Source organism: Mus caroli, unplaced genomic scaffold (genome assembly GCF_978045245.1).
Source record: "Mus caroli unplaced genomic scaffold, Mus_caroli_1 scaffold_6, whole genome shotgun sequence".
In the NCBI taxonomy this organism is placed as follows: Eukaryota; Metazoa; Chordata; class Mammalia; order Rodentia; family Muridae; genus Mus; species Mus caroli.
The window spans coordinates 24,789,587-24,811,489 of record NW_028227261.1 but is presented as its reverse complement, the minus strand read 5'-3'; the positions used below and the strand labels follow the sequence as shown (position 1 = coordinate 24,811,489).

General features: G+C 53.6%; 1 protein-coding gene across 7 annotated transcripts in view; it reads left to right on the top strand.

Moving 5' to 3' along the window:
• The first annotated feature begins 10,261 nt into the window (after positions 1-10,261).
• The window catches only part of Ahdc1 (AT-hook DNA binding motif containing 1), a 65,584-nt gene continuing 53,942 nt past the window's right edge, over positions 10,262-21,903 (top strand). For 5 of the 7 annotated variants that reach the window (XM_021159465.3, XM_021159462.3, XM_021159463.3 and 2 more), the window contains exons 1-2: positions 10,304-10,722; positions 10,957-11,051. The gene's annotated coding sequence lies outside the window, so the exon portion shown is untranslated. The other 2 variants (XM_085838877.1, XM_085838876.1) reach the window with 2 other exon arrangements.

Sequence of the window (21,903 nt, the reverse complement as noted above, 5' to 3'; positions counted from 1 at the left end):
GGCTATTTGTGGGGAGGGTGGAGTGGGGTGGTTAGCAGTTCCCTCTTACCTACTAAGTGCCAGATACCCAGCACGTGGGGCTTCAGGGCACCCCTATGTCCCACTGTTCACCCACATGTCAGTTCACCATGAGTTGAGAGACCCAGAAAGCAGGTGATTGCACAGTCTTAGGCCTCCATGGCAGAGGCATGGAGAAGAATACAACAAACTTTCTACAGCTCTCAGGTTCCCCAGAACACAGCAAGAGGAGGATGAAGGCCTAGCTCATACGACCTCCCTGGGGAGTAGGGTGGGTTCTTCCCCACCCCAGGGAGCTTTTGGAGACCTTTGGAAATATTTTTATTATAGTGACTTGGAGCACCTACTGGCTGGGATCGGAGATGGTAGACATCTTTGATGTACTTCTTGGATCCTCTGTGGAGAAACTGGTAGCTGGCATGCCTCTGTTTGGAAACCAGGAGAACAGGATATATGGAGTCTCACCTCTCCTGTCAGGAAGTGTTTATTGGCCCTCTGGCTTATTGCTGGGAGAGAGGAGAGGAGCCTGGGAGTTTGGAGTCACTGATGCACTAGGCAATTACTAAGAATTGACTCTGACGGGCCCTTCACTGAGCAGGACCCTGGGCACATAAAAATGAGGAAGAGCTATTCCTATCCTGGAGGCTTTCCCTTGGGTGGAGAAATAATGAATGAATAAATAAACATATACTTACCTTTTAAGAGAGAGAGAGAGAGAGAGAGAGAGAGAAAGAGGCATGGTCTCTTATAACCCAGGCTGACCTTAAACTCTCTACATAAGCCAAGAAGGACCTCGACCTCCCAATCCAAATGCTGGGATTACAGTTGTGTCCCACCTACCATGCCCAGTGTGGGGAGGCACACACCTTTAGTCCCAGGACTAGGGAGGCAGAAGCAAGAAGATGGGCATGTGTTTGAGGCCAGCATAGTCTACACAGCAAGGTCCAGGACAGCTAGGGATAATAGTGAGACCCTATCTCAAACAGACAGACAGACAGACAGACAAACAAACAAACTTGCCTGCTGACTATTAGATATGTTTGCAGTCTTTCTCCCGCATGTAATCTAATGCTGAGACTGTTTTCTATTAGTTCCACTGGATGAGAAAACCGAGGCCCAGAGTTGTCTGATATGCCTGGATCACTCAGCTGCACATGGTAGAGCTGATCTTACACAAAGCCCACGGTCTCTTCACTAGACTTCATTACCACTGGGCTTTAGAAAGGGTGGTGTGTGTGTGTGTGTGTGTGTGTTCTTTACTTACTGGCAGAAAGATTCCTAGAACCCTCTGCCAAACTGAGGAATCTAAAGAAAAGGGACAGGGTGGCATCTACTGAGAGTTCCCTGTGACCAGGGTTGTGCTGGAGGCTGTTGAATGGTGAAGGTGATGGAGAGATGACTCAGCGGTTAGGAGCACTGACTGCCCTTCCAGAGGACTTGGGTTCAATTCCCAGCAACCACATGGCAGCTCACAACTGTCTGTAACTCTAAGGATTGACAGCCTCACACAGACACTCACGCAGGCAAAACACCAATGCACGTAAAATAAAAATAAATAAATGGAAAAAAAAAAAAAAGAAAGAAAGATGGAGAGAATGCAGGTGTCACAGGATGGTAGACTTAGCTCTGTAGGCAAATCCTCAGATACCAAGGCTTTTCGAGGCCATAGGGTCCCAACCAGCCAAATTCACAAGAACTTGAGATACAAGCCAGAAGGCAGTGCTGTTACCGTCTTCCTGCCATGAGCCCAGTCACTGAGAATCCTGCCTCTGCCACTGGCTGGCTCCATGGCTCTATGCAAGGGTTTACGTTCCCCAGGTTTCAGCCTGTCCATCTGTGAGCTAGCGTTAAATGTTTAATACACGCACGTCAGCTGTCTGCCACTGCCATTGACAGAATGCTGACTCGGTGCCAGGGGTCCTGCTAAGGGCATGCTGCCATTTCAGCCTCACACAACCTAGAAAAACAGGCGGCTGTTCTGATAAACTGAGGTACTGTGAGGTAACCCGTGGACACCCTCACCATACACACACACACATCTATCCATTTTGAGATAGACCCCTTCCATGTCGCTCAGGCTCCTTAGTGCTGGAACCGTAGGCATATACCATCATGCCTGACCTAAGTCGGATTTCTGAAGGTGTCCAGGATATTAAGCTGGTAGATCAGGGGCTGGGACCAAGTCTCTAGCCCCAGACTTAGCACTTATCCTCCACAGCCCTTTCCTGGAACTAAGATATTCTTGTCTTCTGCCTCCTGGGGCTCTGCCTGCTGCCTTCTGCCCATGTGGTTTCAGTGAAGGCCCCAACAGTGCAGTGAGCCATCTGGAGTGCTCCAGGCCCCTCGCTGCTCTTCAGCCGAACCAGACCGTCCCTGTGTCTACAGGTTCCCCATCACTCCCTCCAGAGCAGCTGGATGAAGCTCCCTGGCACCCCCATCTCAGTGCCGCCTTCTGTTCCCTCCAGATAGAGCACAATGCAATTGATTAAGCTACAGCTCTTTCCGTTTCAATCACACCCTCTTTCGCCCTGCCTCCCTGAGATTACAGGCCGGTCACCTTGATTGCAGCTCGCTCCTGTTCACAAAACTCTTCGGTCGGTCGTTTACAAAACCATCTCCCGCCTCATTCACTCCCCCACCTGGCTCTTCTCCTCCGTGATGTGTAGATTTTACTGGCTTAAGGCTCAGAGGGCGATTTTATCTCCAGGTTCCATGCTTCGGGAGGGCACCTAATTGACAGGGGGGGGGGTGTTTCGCTTGCGTGGTCTAATTTGATCCTCACCACTAGGCTCTGCAGCAATGGGTGATTATAGCCATTTACAGAGAAGAAAATGAAGGTTCCGACCCTCACCCAAGGTCATTCCGTAAGGTGATAGAGTCTGGGTTTGAACTCTAGGACTCGTGTGTTCCACTGGCACACATGATAGAGCTGTGGGGCAAAATCTAATACTGATGCAGCGAGGCTGTGGATACAGGTGTCTCCGTACTTGCTGATTGCACTCAATTGGGACTAGAGAGGTGGCTCAATGTTTAAGAGTGCTTACCACTCTTGTAGAGGACCTGGGTTCAATTCAGAGCACCCACATCTGGAAGCTCACAGCTACTTGAAACTATTTCATGGGACTCAATGTTCCCTGGCCTCTGAGTACACTGACATGTGCACATTAACTCATGCATGCATGCATGCATACATACATGCATACATACATACACACACATAAGTAAAAATTAAATAACCCACCAACTTAGTCATTTGTTAATTTCATATACACCTGTTTTTGTGTTGCTCTGTTTGTAGTTTTTAATGGGCGTTGTTCTTTTTTTGTTGTTGCTGTCGTTGTTGTTTTGAGATGGACCTGGTCTATGTAGTCCAGGCTGGCCTTGAACTCAAAGTCCTCCTGTTTCTGTTAGTGTTGTCTCTAACTAGGCTGGTCTTGTCCAGGAAACATGACAGTAAACCATTACAACACACAGCAGCGAGGCCAGTGTAGGCGCCCATGGAGATTTCTTAGAGTATGTGGAATGGATTGGCTCTGAGGAAACAGGACAATGAAGTCATCCCGGTTGAAAGAATAGCACGTGCAAAGGCCCTGAGGTATAGCCAAGGGAGACTCATTCAGGCAAATGCAAAAAACTACATATGGGATGGCAGGGAGCTTAGATGAACCAGGGCAGAATAAGGATTAAAGGCATGTGCCACCACGCCCAGCTACCGACTACACTTCCAGAGGTCCTGAGTTCAATTCCCAGCAACCACATTGTGGCTCACAACCATCTGTAATGTGATTGGATGTCCTCTTCTGGTGTGTCTTAAGACAGCTACAGTGTACTCATAAATAAAACAAATCTTTAAAAAAAAAAAAAGAAAAAAGAAAAAAGAAAGAAAGAAAGAAAGAAAGAAAGAAAGCCAGGCAGTGGTGGTGCACACCTTTAATCCCAGCACTCGGGAGGCAGAGGCAGGCGGATTTCTGAGTTCGAGGCCAGCCTGGTCTGCAGAGTGAGTTCCAGGACAGTCAGGGCTACACCCTGACTCGAAAAAACCAAAATTAAAAAAGAAAAGAAAAAAAGAAAGCTAGAAAGAAATCGTCTGGGCGTCCACGGCACACCATAGGAGACCTTTCTGAGTCCCTCTGCTCCAAAACTGAGCTGGAGGAATCCTCTGTCCACTCCTGTGTTTTCCTGGTACAGGTGGAAGCCTCTCTCCCCTTAACCACTCCTAATCAGGCACTTGGCCTGGATGGCCTTGCAGTGATGCTTGCCCTCCACCTAGTGGACACTCTAGGAACTACATCCAGAAATGAAGGAAACTTTTTGCTGGGTGGGATGGTGGGGTGTCAGGTTCTAATTCCCATTTCAAAATACACAAAGTTTAATGGTGACCAAGCTCAGAGGAAAGATGGAGAAGATGACAGTTTTGGATGTGTTGGAGAACAGAGGAGGATCCAAAATCAATTGGGCAGGAATTTTTCTTTTTCTTTCTTTCTTTCTTTCTTTCTTTCTTTCTTCCTTTTTTTTTTTTTTCTTTTTTCTTTTTTTGGTTTTGGTTTTTCAAGATAGGGTTTCTCTGTGTAGCCCTGGCTGTCCTGGAACTCACTTTGTAGACCAGGCTGGCCTCGAACTCAGAAATCTGCCTGCCTCTGCCTCCCAAGTGCTGGGATTAAAGGCATGCGCCACCACTGCCCAGCCTCTTTTTCTTTTTTACATGACAGGATTTCACAATATCGGTCTGGCTGTCTAGGAATTTACTCTGTAGACCAGGTTGGCCTCAAGCTCACAGACATCTGCCTGCCTCTGCCTCTCATGTTCTGTGACTAAAGGCATGAACTACTACAATAGCCCTGGGCAAGAACTTTTCAGAGGAAACAAGAAAATAAACACAGTCAGATAGGCAGCTTTAGTTCCAGCGCTCTGAGAGACAGAGGCAGGCTGCTCTTTTTGTGTTCCAGGCCATAAACTACATAGTAAAACTGTCTAAAAACACCAACGAAACAAGAGACAAAGACAAGCGACTAGGACTGGAGAGATGGCTTAGCAGTTAAGAGCACTGGCTGCTCTTCATTATGTAAGAACAGCCATGATGTGCACACCAGGCTAGGACAGTTCCCTGAGCCATCTATGGAGAGGATAGCTTTGGCTATTTGTGGGGAGGGCAGAGTGGGGTCCTGAGTTCAATTCCCAGCAGCCACATGGTAGCTCACAACCATCCATAATGGGATCTGATGCCCTCTTCTGGTGTGTCTGAAGATGCTCTCAACCGCTGAGCCATCTCTCCAGCCTAACTTCTTTGTTTTCTTTTTTTTTTTTTTTTTTTTTTTTTTTTTTTTTTAAATTTATTTATTTATTATATATAAGTACACTGTAGCTGTCTTCAGACACTCCAGAAGAGGGTGCCAGATCTCGTTACGGATGGTTGTGAGCCACCATGTGGTTGCTGGGAGTTGAACTCTGGACCTTCGGAAGAGCAGTCGGGTGCTCTTACCCACTGAGCCATCTCGCCAGCCCACTTCTTTGTTTTCTAATGCAGCTGAAAAAGAGTGGGGAGTAGGGCTGGGCATTTGAGGATTGTGAAGTTGAGGCGAACCTGGGCTATGTATGGAGAGTCCTTGTTTCAAAAGAGAGAGAGGTGAGAGAAGAAAAGGGGGTGGAAAGTCCCAGCCTGCTGCAGCAAACCCGTGATTCCAGCACTTGGGAGGTACAAGCAGGAGAATCAAAAAATCCAAGGTCATCCTCAGCTACATTGTAAGCTTTAGGCTAGCCTGAACTATTTGAAACCCTGTAACAAAGGGGAAAAAAATAAAACACCAAAACCCTTATTTTAAAAAAAGGCAAGCCAGAGGTGGTGGCCCACAACTTTAATCCCAGCACTCCGGAGGCAGAGGCAGGCAGATTTCTGAGTTCGAGGCCAGCCTGGTCTACAAAGTGAGTTCCAGGACAGCCAGGGCTATAAAGAGAAACCCTGTCTCGAAAAAAAACAAAACAAAACAAAACAAAAACAAAAAAAAAGACAGAATTGAGTGGATGCAGAGGCAGGAAATGAAGCTGCTGGAAAGTCGAATTAGGTATGACAGTGGGTTAGTGCCAAAAATGGAGATGGTGAATTATTTGAAGTCCTGGTCAGCCATGTGCTTAGCTGGAATTCTAACCCTTGGACAACAGCGTTAGAAGGCAAAATAGAGTTTTGTGGGGTTTTTCAAAATTGTGTGTGTGTGTGTGTGTGTGTGTATACAGTGTCTGTGGATACCAAAGATTCCCCCACGCCCACCCTGCACCCGAGCTGAAATCACAATTAGTGGCAAGAAACTCTGATCTTCTAGGAGACCAGCTGAAACGCTGTGACCCTCTGGCCCCTGATTTGTTTTGCTTTTGAGATGGGGCTTGGGGTGAGGTGGGGGGCATGCCTCAGGCTGGCTAGGAAATATGTCATCTACATTAGCCTCAAACTCCAGCCTCCTGAATACCGGCGCTGGGATTCCAGGCATGACGAGCTCAGCTGCCACTTTGAGTTTTGACCATGGGAGTAAACGAGACCAAATCCCAAACTCCTGGTGACTAGGGTGGAGGAGGGATAACAGAAGAGGCAGGAGGACATCCACTCTGAACACATGGAACAACCACACTAGGTCATGCTTCTAGGACACATAGCTTTGACCAGGCCCGTGAACTGAGCATATCATTATACTTGATAACACCTACGGAATTATCAGTGGTGTCCCAGGCTAAGCACACACAGACAGACAACAATGTGCTGACCTACAGTTAGAGAGATAACCGAAGGCAAGCCAAGGACACACACTTACCCCCCAAGACTCAGTGGAGAGAGCCAGGACCTTGTACACCCTGATGGACACAGGAATTTACACATATGCCGTGTGACCGTCAAGGACCTTACCCTGCCCCCCTCTGTCTTCTCCAGGTCCCTCACCACCTCTGGCAGGAACAAAGCTGACCTTTGCCCTGTGGCCTCTGGCCTCTCCTCCCACACCCCCTGCCCCAGAGGGAGGAGCTGTTTGAAGTCTGGGCTGCAGCTGGGGTTTCCTGTTGCCTAGAGGAATGTGGGAGGATTGTGCAGGGGAGGGGAGAGGGGCTGGGCTCAGAAGAAGGGTAAAGTGCCCCCCCCATAGTAGTTTTCACTGTCAGGGGGGCTTCCTGCTACCCTGATCTCCTGGACCCTAGATCTAGCCATTGCATTTGATGGCGAGTAAAGCAGGGACAGAGTGGCTCTAGTCCAGGACACATCTTGTTCTTGGATCTGCAGCTCAGTGGCTCAGGAAAGTTCAGGAAAGCTTGTTAGGTCTCAGTTTCTTCTTGTATGGAGGAAACTGAATTACTCTATAGCAATTCAGACCTCCTTTCTGGAAGCCCCAGAACCTTGGTATTCAGAGAGGGGGCACCCATCGTTTCTCCCCTTTCTATGAATCCCATTGCCGTTCTTTTGTTTTGTTTTGTTTCGAGATAGGGTTTCTCTGTATAGCCCTTGCTGTCCTGGAACTCACTTTGTAGACCAGGCTGGCCTCAAACTCAGAAATCTGCCTGTCTCTGCCTCCCAAGTGCTGGGATTAAAGGAGTGTGCCACCACTGCCCAGCTGTCATTGCCATTCTTATTATAACTTAAGAATCTCTCCTCTACCTCGCCAGTTTTCTATTTATTTATTTATTTATTTATTATTCTAGAGGGAGTGTCTCATGTAGCCCAGGCTGGCCTTGTGTACCTGTACAGCTGAAGATGACCTTAGATTTCTGATTCTCCTGCTTCCACTTTCCCTATGCTGGGGTTACAGGCACATACCATTCAGGAACCTGAGTCTATTTTACTCATGGAAACCTGGGCCTCTGACAAATTAACACACAACAAATAAAGGCAAGCCCAGGTGTACCTGGGTCCCAGTTTACACGGCCTTTAAAACCTTAGGTCCCCACAGTTTTATCTTTACTTTCAAGCAGTATTTCCTGGGTCTGAATATATTAGGTTTTGTCTCCAGTGAAACAAATGTGGTTGGAGGAAGCTGACCCCAGAAAGAGGGACTCTCCCTAGCTCTTCTTCAGCTTAAATCACCGGAGCAGGTATGGAGATTGGACACTAGGTGGCAGCAGCATCCCGCGTAATAGTTCATGAGCAGTTTGGGGGAACCCTTCCCCAACATACTTTGGAAAGGCTCCATAAGAAAAACCTGTCCCTAAATTCCAGGAAGGCTCTGCTGTGTTTTGTTTCTAGGAATCTGCAACACTTTGGGGCTACCCACTACTTCTGCAGAGGGGACACCTGAAGCAGCCTGGAGAACTTGGAGCATATTTGGAAAATTCTACCTAACTTCTTTTTCGTGTGCCTTTTGCCACCTAACTAGCCATTCCCCCCGCCCCCTTTATGCTTTTCTTGAATATCGATTAGTCCCATCTTTCCTGGGGGCTCTCTATGACCTCATCCCATTCCTCTGCCTACATTTAATTCAAGCAGTAAGGGTCTTCCTATCCTTGGTAAAGGTGGGTGAGGCATTAAAGATTGGCAGACCTGGGAGTCTCTCACACCCATCAGCACTAAAGTTTGCCCTGTGGGCGGCAGTTATGGCAAGACACCAAAAATTCTGCTTGTGATGACCTCAGAGTTGAGATTTGAAGCTACAAAGGATCTCTAAAGCACCTTCTGCTTTTATTAATACCTGATCATATCATAATCAGTTCTTGGGGTTACTTTGTCTGCAAGAGAAGTGGCCCCTAGATAGAGGCCTCTCCAGCTGGCCACATGTGCCACGATGCCACATTAGTGGGTGTGCTTTTTTGAGCCTCTCCTGTTACTTGCTTTCTGGAAAAATGTCAATTGCTCTATAGGTAGGGACTGGGAGAGATGGAGGGATGGGGATGGTGATGCGGATGTGTTGTTAGCATAATGTCACCATCTACTTTGAACATATGTTGACTAGCAATTACCCTGCAAGAGCAAAGAAGGCATCAGAAGCAGGTGGATCAGGGGGTAAAGGCATTGCTAGAGAAGCTTAGGACATGGGGCAAGATGGATTAAGTTGGCAGACACTGGCCAAGGGAATGTCAGACACAGTCATGAGTTGGGATCAGCTCAGAAGCAGTCAATAGCCAGGTAGCAGGGCAGTGACCACTGCATCACTCATCTGTTTCTCCTGCAAACCTTGTCTACCTTAGTGCCAAGGGAGGACACATAGACACAGGGAAGCAAGGTGTACAGTAAAGGATGGGGGGGGGCGGGGGGGAGTAGAGGGGATCACCACTCTGTTACCGCCCAAGGGTTAAGGAAGGAAGCTTTGAAATTATCCAGATGCTGAATCCAGCGCTTTCTAATCGGGACACCTGGGCTCCGGAACTCTTATATCTAAAATAGAAATAAGGTCTGTCTCGTAGGGTTGCTGCTGCAAGGCTCAAGGCCCCCCGTGCTGCCCGGGTGCTCAGTAAATGGCAGCCGCGGCAATTCTCCTTTCAGAGCTGTCCAGCCACCTCCCTGGGGGTAACAAAGCCTTCCTCAGAGGCGCACATTCCCATCTGTGGGATAGGCAAGGCAGGGGGCCCAGAGCCAGGGGCTGGAGAACAGATGTGACCTGAAGAGGAGGTAGGTGAAAGTGCTGCGCCCAGCCCCCACGCCGCAGCAGGCGCTGGAGAACTGTTGAATTCCGCTCACAAACAATTGTTCAAATTCAGGAAAAGGCATGGTATCTACACTTTGTCCAGAATTTTTTTGCGCCCTCGCCGCCCATGGACGACAATAAAAAGTAGGCGCTGGAAGAACTAAATCCAGGGCTGAGTTTGAGGCGAAGGGCCACGAAATGCGGAGACTGTGGCGTTTCCAGAGCGGCTTTCTTGCCAAATGCCTCTTCTGATAGGAAAAACGTCCCCAAATTGAGAGTGTAGGTCCTCTCGTCTCTCCATGGGCCCTCTCAATGTGTTTGGGACACCCCAGAAAGTCGCAGCCCTTTTGGCTCATCCTCTGAAGCCCGATTCCACTCATTTTATTCTCAGACCCCGCCCCTGCGCTACCACCCGCAACCTTGGCGCAGCCAGAGCCCCGAGTAGGGGCCTCGCAACTCCCGGAATGTTCCTAACCCTTGAGGAGGATCAGCCGTCCTAGATAAAACGGGATTCATCCGGGCCAGGGATACTCCGGCACAGGGTCCGCTCCGGGCCGCGCCGTCGGAGCAGCCGGAGTGGCCCCGCCCGCACAGCGCGCGGAGCGGCCGAACGGGGACTACAAGTCCCGGCGTGCTCTGCGCGCGCTCCCCCCTGGGGTTCCGGATGGTGAGCAGCGAAGGTAAGGCGAGCTCGCAGAGGCAGCGGCGGCGGCGGCGGAGACGGAGAGAGGCAGGCAGGCAGGCAGGGCGAGGGCGAGAGACGGAGGGAGGGAGCGAGCGAGGCAGACCAGACAGACAGACAGGCGGGCGGGCGGGCAGAGCGAGCCACCCGCCAGGCTGCGCTCAGCCCCGCTCGCAGCGGAGAGAGCAGAAGGCAGGAGGAGGGAGGGGAGGAGGGAGGAGGGAGGGAGAGAGGGAATCCAGCTACCACCACCCAAAGCCAGCGTCTGCTTTCTGTCCTCATTTCCTTTTCCCACCCAGCTCGGAGAGCAGAGAAAGGCAGAGAGAGAGAGAGAGAAATAGAGACAGGCAGACAAACAGACAGACAGACAGAGCGGGAGGGAGGAGGGCGGCGGAGGAGGAGCAGGAGGACTACGCGGGGCGCCTTCCCTCCCAGGTTTGCAATTGGGGGGTTGGGGCGGGGGTGTCCAGGGCTGTGAGAGTGTGTGAGCGGCTGGGGAAGCGAGTGGGGCGCAGATAGCGAAGGAGTAATCGTGGTGGGGGGGACGCCGCGGGAGCGGGGGGCCGTGTCCAGCGGAGTTAGCGGCGGAGAATGTGAGCCGAGGCGCGAGCCATGCTGTCAGCGACGGCAGGCGGCTCAGGGCTCCTCTACGACTCCTCTTCCCAGCAGCCGGGCGCCCGTGTCGCTGCCGCCGGCGGAAGATAGACGCCCCCCGAAACCCCTCGCCTGGCTCGGACCCACGGAGCCGGCAGCCCAGCACTCCGGTAAGTAGCGCCTCCTGCCCAGCAATAGACGCTGTTGGGGACCGGCCGGCCAGGCTCTTTTGTGCAGCGCACTGTGGGGGGGCCCAGCGCCCCCAGTCCGGTCCGCCGGACCCCGTGGCTGCGGTGCCCGCGGTGCGATCGGTCTTTGTTTCCACCGGGGCCCGCGGCTCGGCTGGGCTCGGCTCGAAGCCTGGCAGGCAGCGCCGGGAAGGGGGAGGGGGAGGTGGACGGGGAGGGGGGGCGGGGAGGGGGGGTTCTCGGGTTTCCTGGCCGCCCCGCGGCTCCCCCGGCTCGGGGGCGAGGTGCGCGCCCAGAGCTGCCGCGCACCCCCTCCTCCTCCCCCCTCCCTCCGCCTTTGGATTTAAAACTGCAATTTGCTCTCCAGCTTGCTGAGAATGTGGGGGGGGGGGGGATGTAGGGGGACCGTGGGAGCGGAGAACAAGGCTGGATTTTAGGATAGGCGCTGGGAAAAGGGGAGACTGCGGAGGGAGGAGCCCCTCCCCTCCAGCCCCCAAATCCCAAGGTTCCGTTGGCGCTCTGGGAGTTGAGGGGCGGGGACCTAATGACCAGGAGGGGGTGTGGGGCGGAGGAGGGATTTGGGGGCGGCCTGGCCAGAGGGGTTGGGCCGCGTGCCCGGTTACCTGGCGAACAAAGTCGGCTCACTTTTGCATAAATAAATAAATAATCGTGTATCAATACGTTTCCTCTAGGGCTCTGATTGAATCGGCCCCCTCTTCCCCAGGGGGTGGGGTGCTGAGTGACAGCTGTCAGCCCCCTAGGTCGGGAGCTGGGGTGAGCTGCTGAATCTCTGCTTTCTGGCTGAGGGCGCCTTCCCTGGCTGGGTCTGGGTCCCTGGGCAGAGCCAAAGGGGCAGGGGGCTGGCTCTGAGACTAGGAGATAACCTTGTTTCCTGTTCTACAGGAAAAGGGACAGCAACCCAGAGTTTGGGGGCTGGGGACAAGGACTGATGGGAGCTGGGGGGGAGGGTTCCCCAGCAGCCTGACCCCCCAGCCTCCTGCCAGGCAAAGGGGCCAGCTGAGGGAGGAAGGATGTGGGCCTTGCTGGCCGGAGGCGGGAGCTGGGGCTGTCCCTGAGGCGGGCAGCGGGCACAGATCGCACAGAGCAGGAGGAGGGAGAGAAGCGGGGGCGGGAATTCTCTACCGCAGACCCTAGGGGCCAGGGCCAGATGTGGAGGGGTGGGGAGTCTCCCCTCCCTCCCAGCTTGGGGGCCCTGGGGCTGGGCTGGGAGGGGCTGAGCCTGGTGCCCTCGGTTCTGCACCAGTGCTTGACTGGCAGGGCCAGCTGAATTTGGGCCCAGGCGTCACCCTGGGAGGCAGGGCTGGGCTGCACCAGCCTGGTCCCTGAGCACAAGGAGGGACCCTTGGGGGGCCTGTGCCTGTCTGGCTGGGCAGGCGTTTCCCGCTGGACCAGTTGGTGTCAGGCGGGACTTGGCCCCAGCTCCCTGGGCTGAGCTCAGGGTGTGAGGACAAGCTTTGCCTCCGGGTCAGGGTGGCCACATTCTGTCCGCTCTCGCTGTTGCCGCTGGCAGGGCAGGGGCATGAGCCCAGGCCTGGGCAGAGTCCTGCCAGGGGCATTTGGGGTGTTTCTATTGTTGACTTGTCCCTGTTCTGTGTGGCCCGGTGTGTGTGTCTGTGCGCCAGGGCTGTAAGTGAAAGATTACCAGTCTGTTCATCACCCCCCCCCTCCAGCATGGGAGGAGCAGGCAGGCTCGGCTGTGGTGTTCAGCTGTGGAGGGACCCTCGAGGTAGCACATGCATGCCACTTGTTAAATCGCCTTCCTTTGAGCAGATGTATATTTATCTTTATTGTAATGGAAAAACCAAACGGGATAGTAAGTTGAATTCATTTCCCCTGTGTTGATAGCTGGAGTAATCCCCCCGAGACTTGTGAACTTCTGGCCCCAGAGCACCCACCCCTCAGAGGTGGCAGTGACTAGAGAGGGGATGGGCATCCACCCAAACCTGTGACTCATCTCCCACTTGGTTTGGCATGGGAGCAGGTGCCCAGGTGGGGCAGACACTGCCCCCCTCCCTTGGCATCTCCAGGGTGCTGTTTGACCATTCAGGCACCTCCCTGGCCAGTGCCTAAGCTGTGCCTGTGCCCCCCCCAGGGACAGTCCCCTGGTGGGCTTTCTTCTCCGCCTGGGCTGCAGGCCCACGTGCTGATATTTATTTTCTGTACTAAAATCCATTTTTAATGCCGTTACTTTTGAAATAATATAGAGAGAAACAAATGTGATGGGTTTAAGTTGCCCTCTGTGAGTTTTTAATGTGATCTATGGCTGAGGTAGTGACGGAAGGAGCTGTTGGGCTTAGAGAAATCTGTTGTCCTAGAGAAAGACTTGGCTGTTTATTATGGCTGTTGGGTTGAGGGGGGGGTCTGGAACAAGGTCTCAGGGTCAGGGAGCCCCTGACACCCCCAGGTAATGTGGGTAAACAGTTTAGTTTTCCAGTTTTAGTTTGTGAGGCTTCCAGGATTACTCTATATTGTTCCCCAGCCTGATGGGGCCTTTGGTGATTGGGGGGGGGGAACCCCCAGCCATGTGCTTAGCTATTGGCAGGGAGAGGTCTCCTGCTTGCTGAGTTCAGCAGAGGTATATGAAGGGAGATTAGATCTGGATTCTGAAAGATGTTAAGGGGTGGGGGCTCCAGCTGATTATAACTGGGGCAGACTGTTCCTGACAGAAAAGGATTTGGTGGGTGCACTGGTAGAGCCCCCTGAGGGATGTCAGCCTGAAGCATGGCTCTGTTTCTCATTGGACAGGGCTTCCCTTCAAGCAAACCTGGATTTGGTCATTTTCCTCCCTTGCTCTGTACCACCCCCAGGGCTACTTGTGAGTCGAGTCCGTGAATCTGTGAGCCTGTGTGTGTGTGTGTGTGTGTGTGTGTGTGTGTGAGAGAGAGAGAGAGAGAGAGAGAGAGAGAGAGAGAGAGAGAGAGAGAGAGAGAGAGCTCGGGAGGGGGTTGTGAGGGGGTGGGGAGCGTGAGCGAGCTACATGTCTTCTGCCAGCCTCCCAAGACCAAGGGGTGCCATGCCTGTGTACCAGATGCCCTAGCCCTTCTGGTCTGGCTGGGTGAGGTCAAGCAGATGCACTATTATGGGATGGAGCCAAGCTCTGTCTCTGGTGGCTGGGTTCTCTTGGGACAGAGAGAAGAGGCAAAGCCTAGGTGTGGTGGAGTTGGCGACAGCTAGATGAAGCAAGGGTAATATTGTTGCTAATGCCAGCAGATGCCCCCCCCCCTGGGATGGGGGGGAGGAGACCCAGACAGCCACATGCTCCTGAAGAGTGGGAAAGAGAGAGAGAGGCTAAAGCCATTGAAGAGAGTGAGAGAGAAACTAGGCAAGGAATGCTGGGCTCTCAGGGCTCTCAGGTGGACCCCAGGAACCTCCGAGGCCCTAGCCTCATCCCACCGCCTCTCTCCTGCAGCCAGACTCTAGGAGGCACTACAGGCCTCCTTGCCATGATTGAGGGCTAGTGATGAACTATAAAAATAAAAGTGTGTATGTCTCTGGGAAATGGGGGGTGGGGGGCAGGTGGGAAAGAGACATGATGGGGCGGGGGTTCCATGGGTCTTGACTAATGCTTCCAGTCTTCCCTCTCTGTCCTTCTCAGGTATCTGGGAGCCAGAACTGAGTTCTTGGGACCTGTGGGCGGGGCCTAGGCTAGGTGGGTTACTCCACAGGTTGGCAGGCACCCTGTGCAAGGAAACACCCATGTTATAAAAGTGGGGGACTTTAGCACCCCAAAGGTGTCTGTCATCCCTTGAGGTACCCCTCCCCAACCGCGTGCTTGACAGAAGGAATACAGACCCAAAGGGGAGGAGCCACTTGCCCAGAGTCACAGATACCGTGGCTAGGCCAGCCTGGGACTCAGGCTCTTGTATCCTACCTCTCTGTAGCTGGGGAACTGGCTCAGCTGCAGGGGGGCCTCCTTGGCACAGAGAGGGGCTGGAGCCCATGGAGAAGAGCAGGCAGGCACCCTTGTGGCCAGAGCCCCCTCAGGGGAGGGGGAGGCACTGCTGCCAGGAGAGGGAGGGAGGGAGGGAGGGGAGAGAGGAGGGGAAACAGTGAGTCAGGCTTCCAAGAGCTGAGGATGTGAGAGCCAGGGAGCTTGGAGGGAGAGGGCAGGGAGGGCTGCTCTGAAGGGGGAGAGAGAAAGAGCCCAGCCAGGGGCAAGGAGAGTGGCAAAGGGAGGCAGCCAGCCCCTGGCCCCAGCCCAGTGGCACGCCAGGGTGAAGCCAATCTGAACTTTGCCTGAGGTGGGTCAGGAGGAAGCCATATTCCATCCCTTCTGCAAGTCCTTCTCTGATGAGTCTCATTGCAGATCTGACCCCAGGGTCTCAGGAGGATGACAGTGTCCTCCCATGCCTTCCTCTTCAGCCTCCTTTTCTTTGTCAGTTGTGTGACTTGAACTATGAACTGTTGGAGGGGAGGGGAGGGGAGGGGAGGGGAGGGGAGGGGAGGGGAGGGGAGGGGAGAGAACACAGCAGCCTGGAAGAATGTTGGGAGGTGCGATTTCAAGAAGAAGGCTGGGTGCTGGGGCACTGTTGGAGCCTGCTGGGAATGCAAGGTAGGCAGCAGATGGGTGTGTGCCAGTGCAGTAGGGGCTGCTGAGTGGGCAGGGCACTAAGATACTGTGTGTGTGTGTGTGTGTGTGTGTGTGTGTGTGTGTGTATGGAGGGGTAGATGCTGGTTTGGTAGGTCATGGATACATTACTTTGTGCTTCTCAGGATGGCCAGTGCCCAGACTGGACCAGTACCACACATGGCCCAAACCAGTCTCTGCTGTTTCTGGGGAGACACTGGTGTGACCCTCCCATCCCATATCCCTGCAGGCAGACAGGAGGCAGAAACGGCCTCATGGAGCTGACAGGAACTGCCAGGGTAGCCCCTAATGCCTGGAGCTAGGGCCAGAGGAGGAGGAGGTCCCCTGAGACTGCCTGGAAAGGAGGAGGGAAAGAGCCCCTCCTGCCCAGCTGACAGGAAGCCCTGGCTCCCAGCCCCTCCTTCCCTTAAGGCCTAGTCTTTCCCTCTCCCCTGGTGCCCTGTGTCTCTCTCATTGACTGGGGCTTAAGGAAGGTAGGCTTAGGGGAGGGTACAGGTGTGAGGGTGAAGTGAGACCCCTGCCCAACCATGTATGAACTCAGCTGCAGGTAAAGCCCTGTTGTGACTCTTCTGCTCTGAGGTCCTTGGCCTGGGAGCTGAGGGGAGGGGCCATTTCTGCAGTTGGCAGGCCTCAACTCCCCCATCTTGTCCAGATGCTACTGAAACCAGAAGCTGCAGGTCTGTCTCCCCCCCCCCCCCCCAACCTCCTGAGCCAGGAGGGGCCTTTGCTGACCTGAAGGAGGAAGGGAGGGAGGGAGGGAGGGAGGGGAAGAGAGAGAGAGAGAGAGAGAGAGAAGAGGAGAGGAGAGGAGAGAGAATGGACACCTTTAGAAGGACTAATGCAAACAGATGGGTGGTAGAACAGATGGACAGAGACACCCACGCACAGACAGACTGAGAGAGACAGACAGATGAACTGGGACAGGGAGACACAGACAGACAGAGGTGCCTGCAGGGAGAGGCGTCAGGAAAACAGAAAGGCAGAGGAGAGACAGAGACAGGGTAAGCAAAGAGAAAGATGGGGAGAGACTGAGAAACAGGAAGAGATAAAGAAAGGGGGGGAAACCCTGGGGTGGGGGAGAGAGAGAGAGAGAGAGAGAGAGAGAGAGAGAGAGAGACTGACTGGAGGCTACAAACCACAAACAGGAATTTGATGAGAATCTGGAAGGTGTTTTCTGCCTCGGCCCTCCCCAAACCCCCAGGCTAGCCAAGTCTCCATTCCTTCCACCCCCAGCTCGGTTTCCAGCTGCTAAAGGAGGTCAGGATGGGGATGCCAGCAAAGCCTTGAACAGTCCCTTCCTCTCTGCTCTTCTGTTGGAAGGGGGATTGGCGAGAGGGCTCTCCTGGCCCCCACGCCTACCCAAAAATGTGTGGCTCTCTTGTCTCAGGAAAGGCCCCTTCTTGCTCATTAACTTACCAGAGGATGTCTCCCGTGTGTAAATGCATCTCTGAGGCTCCCACCTGTACACACAGACACATTTTGTGACTTGGTCCTGCCACCTTTACATCAACTCTGTTTCTTGCTATGTAACAGGTTACACATCTGTGCTTCCTTAGCTGGTGACACACAGTTGTGAGGTCTCGGGATGTGCTGTCACAACCCGAACTCTGACACAGTAAGAGTCAGACCTGAGCGCAGAGGGGCTCTGCTCTGACCCAGCTGGTAGAAGATCTATCTGTTCCGTGAGGGGGGGGGGGATAACCTGGACACAGAGGTGGGCTGGAGGACTGGGGAGTGGGAAGGAGTTCTGGTAAGGGTGTATGAACATGCATGAGTCTGTCTGTCATGGAGTATGTGAGAAAGAGCATGTGTGAGAAGGGCTATGGGTGTGATGGTGTGTGTGTGTGTGTGTGTGTGTGGTGTGGTGTGGTGTGTGTGCAGGTACTAATGTGAATGTACACTTATAAGATGAGGGTGTGCAAAGAGGGGCTGGGGCCGTAGCTCAGTGCCGGGGCCTTTTCCTAGAGTGCACAAGACCTCAGGTTCAATCTCCAGTAGCATCAGAGAAAGAAAAAGAAACCTTGACTTCAGGTTACCTTGACAAGATGGTGTGCGGCTATACTTGGTTTTACAGAGACAAGTAGCTTGATGCAGTGTGCGAGTGAGTGTGTGTGTGTGTGTGTGTGTGTATGTGTGTGTATAATATATATATAATATACATATATGTATATTATATATATATATATGTCCTGAGGATGAGCTACACACACACACACATATATATATATATATATATATATATATATATATGTCCTAAAGATGAGCTACACATAGAACCGTGCCGTGGTGCACGTTGTTTGTGGAAGGAGGTGGGTGTCTGTCTGAACTTAGGGGTGTGCATAACTGAGGATATAGCTGCAGGTACCAGTGTGTGCTGTTCCGGCTTGGATGGGTGTTTTCCAAGGCCTAGGTCCTACCTGAATAGGGACAATCAGCATAAAAGCACGAGGAAGGCTACCAGGGGGGTGCAGCTGGCCACTGACCCACACAGGCAGCCCAAGGACAGACATGTCTACCCTGTCTTCCTGCGTCCCCTTGCCTGGTGGCGGTGGCTTTCAAAGGAGCCTCCATAAGAACAGTTTCTGTGTAGTTCTCCCTACCCGCAGCCAGTGCCTCTTCAAACATAGTGACTCCCCTCTGGGCAGCTTGGTGGAGGCTTCTGTGCGGACCGTCTGAAGGCAGATGGGTGGGCTGAGATGCATTGCTGCTCCCCAGGGATTGAGAAGGTAGCTCTGCTCCTGGAGCTGAGGCACAGGTGGAGACAGATGGACCAGCCTGTCTCAACAGTGTGGTCCAAGCATAGATACCCCAAAGCAAGGAGTTGGGGGGGAGGCAGTGTGCAGTCCCCAGGTGGGCCCCAGAGATTCTGCCTTTCATCATCCTAGAGGCCTATTCCCTGCCCCTCACCATACTGCTCCCTAGCAGCTCTCTAAGCACAGGACCCCTAATTGCAGCCCCCAAAATATACAAGCCCCCTAGTGTATGCTTACAGCTCCAGCAACTCCAAATCACAGCTAAGCGTACCCACAAACACAGAACCCCAACACTTCTCGCACAACCACCCAGCACCAATACCTTCTTGATACCCAACTGTCTCACACGCACATAGCCAACACACCCCCAAATGAAAACACCACACCGTTGTTCGTACCTGGAACACATCCCCAAACACCAGGAGCCTCATCCTAACCCTGATACTCTCCCACTCCTACGCTTTATAAGCCCATCCTCTCTGATATCAGGGACCGTACTTGCCTTCCCAGTCCATAGGTCTAGGGCACCTCCTCAGATACAGTCTCCTTTCCTCAAAACAGAAGCCCCTGCGACATTCTCAGTCCTGACACCTCCGCATCCATACCCAGTTTAAGTCCCTGTAACCTGTCCAGGAATATTGCCACATCTTCTTTCCAGACACAGTGCAGTTCCAGGACTTAACCAAACCCTGATTTTTTTTTTATGACTCCCAGACACCCCAACACACAGCATCTACCACATACATCCTCAAGGGCATCAGAACCTTCTTCAGCCTCAACATTTCACCAGCTACACCCCAGGACCTGCCCACAGCCCCCATGCCTTCTCACATGCACAGATTTCACATCCAACATCTCCCCTTACACCCCCCAGCTAAAGCGTGGCAGCCTGCAGACAGGCGGGGACCTCTACACCTTATCAATCCCCCCTTCTCCAGCACACGAGCACACACACACACACACACAGCTCCTGATATTCACATTTCTCTCAAAATTCACAGACAAAGCCTCAGCTCTCGGGTACCTCCAAATGTCCTGATAGCTTCTAGTGCCTTCCCTAGCATGCATGTACAAGCATTCCTGATCCTCAGAGGTTCCCACTCTACCCCTTCCAGAGGCCTAGCAGCTCCCCAGGCTTAGCTGACTCTAGGCTCAACCCTGGAAAGGCATAAGGACACTCCTACACCTTTCTCCAAACACACTCTGCCTGTCTGTGACATGCACAGCCCTGCCTAGTCACCGCCCTGACCCATTCACCCCTTTGAGCTCACATGTAGCGTTCCAGCTCCCCCTCACCCCCCCCCAACACCCCACAGCACCCTGTCACACACCCGCCTCAGCCTCATTTCTTCTTCGGCAGCCCTCACTCCCACCAGCCACACATTCCAGCACACCCTCCCCCCCCCTGCTCCCCCCCCCCAGCCTTTTCACACGCACTGTACTGCTCTGTCTACTGCCCAAGCCTCCTCCACTTCCCAGAGCCTCCTCTGCCTGGGGAGCCATCCCCACCCTCGCTGCCCGAGGCCTTTCATTCCTGGACAGTGAGGCTGGACATCTGGTTCAAAGCTGCCCCCCAGATCCTGGGCTGTGGACGCTCTGGTCTAAGCTTGCAGGGTTGAGCCCCTTTGGGGAATAGGCAGAGCCACTTGGCACCTGGTCACCCTGGACTCTCAGCCAAGAACTCTTTGAGTACCTATGCCTGGGCTCTGGCATGCATGTCCAGGGTAGGGGAAGTTACTCCCTCTCCTCAACCCTGCCTGATTCCCCCACCCATACCTGAGAGGGATGGGGCTTTGGGAGAGGGGGGAGAGAACTGATGAGCCCCCTCCCCCCCAAATCTAGGCTGTGGGGCTCGGTCTCCCTGGGAGTTAGTTCCGACAGTGAAGGTTACTCTACTAGACGCATGATTTTAAACGGAATCTCCGCCATCTGTTCCACCCCCTAATTACAGATGCACAGAATCCGCCTCAGAGGGCAGCGTGAGGGGAGTGATTTAGAGCCCGAGCTGCTTCTTGCCTGCTTTAGGGATGGAGAGACTGGGGTATGGGTATTACAGCCCCCCCCCAACTCACTTCTTTCCTAAGGGTCTCTGTATCTCTTGCTTAGAGAAGGTTCATAGAGGACTTCCCCGACCCCCAAGTTGTAAAAGGGGAAGAAGGTATGTTGCTGTGGGAGGGGTACCCAAAACACTGTCTAGGTCCCAGTTTAGCAAGTCCAAGGTTGCAGCCTTTATCAGGGCCTTAAAAAATTCAGAGGACCCATCTCCTCCTGCCTTTGTGCCCTTGGGAGCAGCTTGACCCAAGCTGTCTGCCCACCCCGGGGGTAGCAGGGATTGGTGAGACAGAGAAGGGAGATGGTGCAGCCAGGCTCTGGCACTCCAGACACAGGCAGGCACTTTCAGGGGTGCTCGTACATAGTACCCATCCGCCTAGATACAGCTGGTACGCCTGCCCCTGGCTGGAGCGGTGGTCTGTAGGATCGGGTCAGTACCAAGGGGAAGTGGGTCTGAAGGAGGTCGGGTTACTCCAGGAGGACCGGCCTGTCTTTGTCCTTGGCGTGTGGGACCTGGGCCCCTGCTTGCTTGGTAGTGGTGCTGGTGGTGGCGGCCGCGCGCGCGGCAGCAGTAGGTACACTGCGGTAGACTCCGGAGCTTACGCTGCGGGGAGAAAGGGAGAGAGGTTGGGCTGGAGGAATTTTAAAGATTGCTGCAGGCAGGAGGGTCTCGGAACCCCGTGGAGCGGGCAGTCATGCAGAAGTAATCCTATCGCTGCCTGCCTGGAGGAGTGGGGAGGGATTGGGGAGGGGGGGCAAGGTTCTGAAGGACGACAGGCTAGTAGTGCCTCTCTGCTATGACAGCCCCTGCCCCAGCCAGCCCTGGGAAGCAGGGACTCTCAAGTCCTCTCCTGAGGAGGCATCTTGTCTTCGCTGTCCCACCATGCATAAGTCCCTTGAGGGTCAGTGTCACAGCTGCTCAAACTCCCCACCTTAGAGTCTCATAAATAATGCCGCTCAGTGGTGGGAGCCAAGCCTGCCCCTAGTCACCTTGGGTCACAGTGTGCTACCTCTAGCTAGCTGTCCTGAAGCAGAGCCCCTCTCCCTTCCAGCCTGCTTCTTTCTTGCTGTGTGAGCCTGAGTCAGAGGCCTAGCGACTCTGGACCAGACCTTGGCTAAGGAGTATGGAAGAGCTCAGAAACCCCCTCGTCCTTTTTGTCCCACCTCCCAGCATTCCCAGGTTAACTGGCAGTCAGCTCAGCCAATCCAGGCTGGAGAAGGGATGGCCTGCTCTCCAAAGGCCTCACCTGCTGGCCCCTCCATTTTGCAGATGGAGTAACCGAGTCCAAAGGCAGAGAGGATGGTCAAGGCCAGCCAGCAGATGAACCCCCTCCTTCCTGCCCCATTCTCCTGTCACTCAGGCTCTTCTGAGCCTCAGCTCAGCTAAGAGCAGGGCCTGGGGGGGGCAGGCGGGGGATGT